Consider the following 6,514-nt stretch of genomic DNA (forward strand, 5'->3'; position numbering starts at 1 on the left):
CTGGCGAACAACACGTGCTGGAATGGACACCGTGCCTTCGCCAACGATACATGACCCAACAGCAATCAAATCTGGCGCCCGAGAACCGTAAGGTAAGTCCGAAGCCTCGCCTGGGCTGGATAAGTTGACCTCTTGCAGCGCTGGCGCAGAGTTTGACCAAAAATATCGACAATGCGACTTAAGCAGACGCACATTAGCTTATCAGCGCTGCCACACACGCAGATGTCACTGACACAACGCAAGACATAAAGCTGCCACCACTGAGTAGAAGTCCGTTAGAGGAACCGCGCTTAAGTGACAGCCGCGCGCAAGACCGCCACAACCATCGGCATGAGGCGCAATTAATGAGTGGGAGACAGCAAAGAACAACAAAGGCAACACGCTGTCGACAACGCCAGTATTTACCGGATGCCCTTACCGCTATGAGCAACCTGTATGACTTGCACAGCTGACAGTCCCAAGGTCCAGGTAGACGGGAGCGTGGACCAGGCGATATAAACTCACAGATCGGCGTTCACAGGACACGACAAGCAAGTGGCGCTCAAATATGACCTATACCGTAACGTGGCTACTGGTTAATGCCCATGCTAAACACTTGTTTTTTCAGGTGGCTGAGCAAGGACAAGCAATTCACTTGGGCGCTTTGTCGCAGGCTACTTCGTTAGGACTGTGAAGGTACACTCGAAAGTTATGCTCAGTAATCAAAATTGGAACGTCCTGCGTGAATCCGCCTAGACTGACGGACAGGCTCCAACAACCATATGTGATGATAACTAGTGTCGAAATTACAAGAGCGCTACACTGTATGAGTGAACGCACGCTATACATTCCAAAGTTGTTTACATGGTCGTTTCTGTCGAGTTGGTATTTCCGTCGAGTCACTACTTCCGGTGAGACGACTACTATAACCTTCGCTACGCCTAGGGTTAATAAACCGATCGATTTATCTTCGTGAGATCTACTCATACAAGTTAATTTCATTTTAGTTGGACTTCCTTTTACTGTACACGTACTACATTGGTGTTATTGCTATAAATACGGAAATACACGTTGATAAAAATCCGCCCATGTCACCTGGTTTAATGTTTTTGCGCAGGTCTAATGCTACATAGCGCACGAGATTATACGGGATCATGGTCCGAACCGTGTCACTGTAGCCTTGTCTCGCGTCAACAGGTGTAGACGCTGAACGGTTGATCGAGCTGAAATATTTGGCAGGGTAAATCCAAGACCACAAAGACTCTTTGGATTCTGATTGCTACTGAAATCGTCACGCTATACGAACAAAAGTTTGTTTTTGATTACTTTGTCTCTGTAATTTGTCTGTACGCGAAGGCTTGAAACAACTTTTTGGTCCAAAAGGTAAACAGAAAGTCAAGTGTAGAGCTTCTATGGGAACAAAGTCCACGAAAACAGAACAAGAATCCACGGACTCACTCCAAACATCAACGCCATCAAGTACGTTTTAAACACACCACAATCTCGCCCTCTATAGTCTAAAACAGCTGCGCAAAACATGATCCTCTGCGTGGTCTGGTCGGATACGTTCACTTTGAAACAATCCACGTCAGACTAGACGTTACTCGTTCGTTTACTTTGTCCGAAAGCTGTACATGTTAGGAGGAGTAAATTATGATGTTGTTGGGACGAGCAATAACTCAGTTATAGTCTTATTTAATGTTGATGCTTCGAATTTAGACGAACTACCGAGCCATCTTCTTTAGCGGGTGTCTACTCACACGAGGTGAAAGGACATTTGCATTTCCTGCCTAGACACTCCCTTGCTTTGTTGCTTGGCGTTGTTAACATTGTTCTTCTCCAAGAAGCATTGCCCGCAGCTCCGCTTGCATTAAATCAAGCAAAATTGAAATTTTTGATTTATAATGCGATAGAAAACCGATACCACCTTAAATGCGATTGGTCTTTGATGTTCAATCAAAAACCTATTGCAACAAATTTTTTGTTGTAGATAAGATTCTATAGCGACAACCCGTTGAGAAATCTGCACGAATGTTACATGTGTTATGTAGAATCAAATCCCTTAGCTCAACAGGCGTGTCAAGAGATTGCAATAAACCGCATTTGAGGGTACATCTGTATGACCAGATTCCTATTTAGAACGCTTCCGAGAAAATTGCGTGGTAAACTAAGATTTCACGACCTGCATGACATCAGAGCATTTTGTACCTAATTAAACCAACCAGCAGTAGTAAATAACAACAATCAATTGAATTCCTTGAGCACTGCAAAGAGTTTATGTGAACAACGTGTTGCGATTTGCTGATAAACTTTTATTTTGTAAATGAATACGTATATACTTTCTCTATTCTAGATGCTGGTGAAAATCAACCATGTGCGACGCCAGAGAGCAAATCAACACCTGCTGCTGCTAATGAGACTCCTCGTGGTACTACAATTCCGCTCAAAAATATACTGGACCATAACAATTTAGATAAAGGTAGAAGATTTCATTTTTTTGTAGTTTTTTCAAAATATGTATTTCAACCCCTTTACGCTTCATCTCTAAATTGCAGGAAAGCTCCTCTTTCAACTTCCCTATTTTCAGGAAATTGAAAGGAAAGTTCTAAAGTTCTCCAAAGTTTACTTTCAACTTGCCTTATTACCAAAATTCATTAGAGATGTGCACTTACTAGAGAAGAATGATATTTTGTGTTGAAACAAGCAGTGACAAAACTCAAAGTAAAACTCAGTTGCTGCAGATTCTATACCCATTGTAAATTCTGCCTAGAGTACTAGACAGTGAACTGAAATGTAAGTAACCTTGTTTAGTTTACAGTACCATTTACAAACCGAAACAATTCATTCAACTTATTGTCTATCTCGCATTTCCATTGGCACTGCATGCCATTTGATTGCTTCAATATAAACTTATACAAAATAGCACTGGGCTCATATGTTAGAGTAAAAGTTCAATTTTGAAGCATTTCAATTGCAGCAAATAGAAGTTAAACAACCATTACAACGGTAAATGTGCTTACTATGTTTCTACAATTTTTAATAATTATTGTTTATAGTTAAGTAAAAGATTTTCTTATAAAACTTTAGGTGTAAAATATACAAATTGGTACAATGTATTAATGTATAATCAATAGTGTGTTGTTTAGATCGTAGTATCTGTCCGAAACCACTATGGAATTAACGTTATATATATATTGGTCTATATTTAGTTTTTTTGCTGGCCTCCAGTAAGAACGTTTCACACTTTGAAATTGCTGTAGCAATACAGAAATCACCAAAGTTAACTGACTGCAAAGACACATCAAGTATGCTTATGCAAATGTTCGACACCTGTTCTATATTTTAGTTGCTGAGGACAATCAACCAACGGCGACGTCAGATATCAAATCCAAACTTGCTCCACTTAATGAGAATGTGTCTGCTGCTACAATTCTTTTCAAAGAAACACCAACACACACAGACTTTGGTGCAGGTAAGAGGTGTGATTGGAGTTTGTAACCTTCTGAGAAATAAAACAATTTTTGCTTTTTAAAATACACTTTCGCAGTCGTTGTCTTATTCAAATGCCACCATGCATAACAATGCCAATAATGCAAACACTTTAACTGCTATAAAATGTGTAATGGCCGAATTACGGGTAATTGATCTTAAATTTTCTTTATTATCATGCTTTCTTCTAGAGTTGCAAGCAATAGTTAGACGATTGTGTGTGTGTGTGTGTGTGTGTGTGTGTGTGTGTGTGTGTGTGTGTGTGTGTGTGTGTGTGTGTGTGTGTGTGTGTGTGTGTGTGTGTGTGTGTGTGTGTGCGTGTAACATTCGGGACATTTGAATCATGACTTTAATTAGTACAAAATGGGCGGGCACTGGAGTAATTCCTTTTGCCAAGGAACTCACACGCAATTGCGTCCTCAAGTCAGAAGTGTTAATTAAATGATTCAGTACCTGGTCATTGACTCTGGCTTGGCAGAACATCACGCATCACGGGTATTCCTGTGGCATTGAGATCCCGACCAAGCACCTACTAGAGGCGTACTGTACGTCAGCGTGACCTGCAAATCCCAAGCATAACACCGGAGGCCCACCTGGGAATAGACAAAAGGTGCTGTATACACACACACACACACACACACACACACACACACACACACACACACACACACACACACACACACACACACACACACACACACACATCACACAAACACCCACACATATGGATGGATATGCTGTGTGTGTGTGTGTGTGTGTGTGTGTGTGTGTGTGTGTGTGTGTGTGTGTGTGTGTGTGTGTGTGTGTGTGTAGGTGTGTGTGTGTGTGTGTGTGTGTGTGTGTGTGTGTGTGTGTGTGCGTGTGCGTGCGTGCTGCGTCTGTGCTTGTGTATAGGTGTGTATGTTTATATCCAGATGTAGATGGTGGCGGCCAGGCCGGCCAAGGCTTTGTGAGGTCTGTGGTTGCCAGGCTACAAAGGTTATATTCGTGAGTTGTTACACTTCTTGTAGCTCAATCATCCATGCAATCCTGTATCTGGCCGCACTAGAGTTATTAAACCATTTAGAACATGTATCCGGCCAGTTGGAAACACGGCGAAGGCCCATGAATCTCGACGTCTACTGGTATTCTCGTTTCAAAAACGGTCGAATGAGTGTTTCGCCAGAGCAAGGGCGTAGCGTACGTGGCATATGGACTAGACCGCTCTAAAGATTTTGGTCTCTGTGATATGTGGAGCTTTGATATCGGTATACACTTACACGAGAGTACAGTCAGTATTGAGAGGCTGAACTGTATTACACTAAATAGAACTGAACAGAAATAGAGACAACGCAGACTATAGTCTAACCGCAAAGATATGCTACAATCAACATTGTCACTAATCTATATATATATAAAGGAGAGGTGTCTGTCTGTCTGTCTGTCTGTGTGTCCGTCTGTTGGAGCGTTTCACAAAAACGGCGAGTCCGATCTCGGCCGAATTTGGATCGCGCACGCCGAATTCATTCGGGTCGAAAGTGAGACTGTGGTCGTCTTCTTGACTTCTCTCACGACGACGCGATTTCCGGCCGATGGCACTCGCTTCCGATCGCTCGCGAATATCTCCGGAACGGCGAATAGTATCTCCACCGAATTTAGACTGCCTGTTCCCGACGTCTGACGGTACGCGCGGAGCGTGTCGGTTATTGCGGGCGACGCCGGGAAACGGAAGATATTTTTGCTGATATCCGGGTCGTGAAAAAATACGCCCACAGTCGTTTGCCAGTCTACGACCGTCGAAGAGCTGCCGTGTTTGATGCACCTGTTACCCGAAACGCCAGCAACGTCTTCGAAGAGACGACGTTCAGCGGGACTGTCGAAATGACGAGAATCGGTACGAGTCGTGACTTTGTCAGATACGGGGAACGGATTATCCGAGTGAGTACTGCATGTGACTTCCAGTTCTGCTCTGATGGATTCGTCTAACTGCACGTTACTTCATTTCGGACAGCGCAATATCAGGGAGTGCTATACAATTTGTCTAACTGCACGTGACTTTATTTTATTCAACAGAACAGCACAATATCCGTGAGTGCTATACGATTGCAAGTGTCTACGCGACATTTTTATTCACTGCAATCATTCATGGCCAACATCACCTATGATACCATCAAACGCATTTTTAGATACTTTCTGCTATAATCTCTACCTGTAAAGGCGACCTGTCTCTCCTCCACTTCCGTGTTGTATTGGTTCTATGATAAACGTGTGTGTCAACTGCGGCGTTATAAAGTTGAAAGCAGAAGCACCTGGCATGTGTTGTCCCCCGGCCAAAGCTGGGCATTGCAGCTTGTTAATGTATAAAGCAAACATTACATTTCCCTCCTTTTCATCAGACAATTAAAATAACAGGAAACAAAGTACACGTAAACACTTAACGGAACGAAGTCACAAATGATTTGAATCGAGCTGGAGGAACAATGTTGCGCTTTGACCGATCTGATAAAGTCGAGCTCTGACTCTGAGATGGCGTGACGTGTTGGGAAGAATTACGTCCTTCATCCGCTTGTTGTGGCTCATCTTCTTCTGAAGACGTGGACACCTGTTGGGTGGTGTTTGCGCTGTCTGGCTGCGCGTTTCCGTCGTGTGAGTCGGATGTCTGGACGTCATCATCAATCTTGGCATAGTCGTTCTCGGTGGCTGCTGGCTCGACGTCATCGTCCCTTTTTTCTCTGCGCATACTGGTTTATTCAGTTGAACGTTGCGCTTTAGCTGTACGTTTTCAGGAGACTGAAGAACTAGCTGATCGACGTGACGAGAAACAACAGTGTAGGGATCCGGCAAGAAGAAGGTGGGGCTAAGCTTGTTCGTAGGAGTTGTGTTTCGAACAAGAAATTTGTAACCTTCCGAGATGGAACGGTCTGCGGCGCAAGTTGATCGGTCAGCATGGTCTTTGACGTTTGCTTACGGGCAGAGTCACGGTCGCGAACAATGGTATCATCAAATACCGTATCAGTGATTGTAGGTAGCTTGCTGCGCATCGGGCGGCGGAAGAGTAGCTCGGCCG

Source organism: Corticium candelabrum, chromosome 19, assembly GCF_963422355.1.
Source record: "Corticium candelabrum chromosome 19, ooCorCand1.1, whole genome shotgun sequence".
Taxonomy (NCBI): domain Eukaryota; kingdom Metazoa; phylum Porifera; class Homoscleromorpha; order Homosclerophorida; family Plakinidae; genus Corticium; species Corticium candelabrum.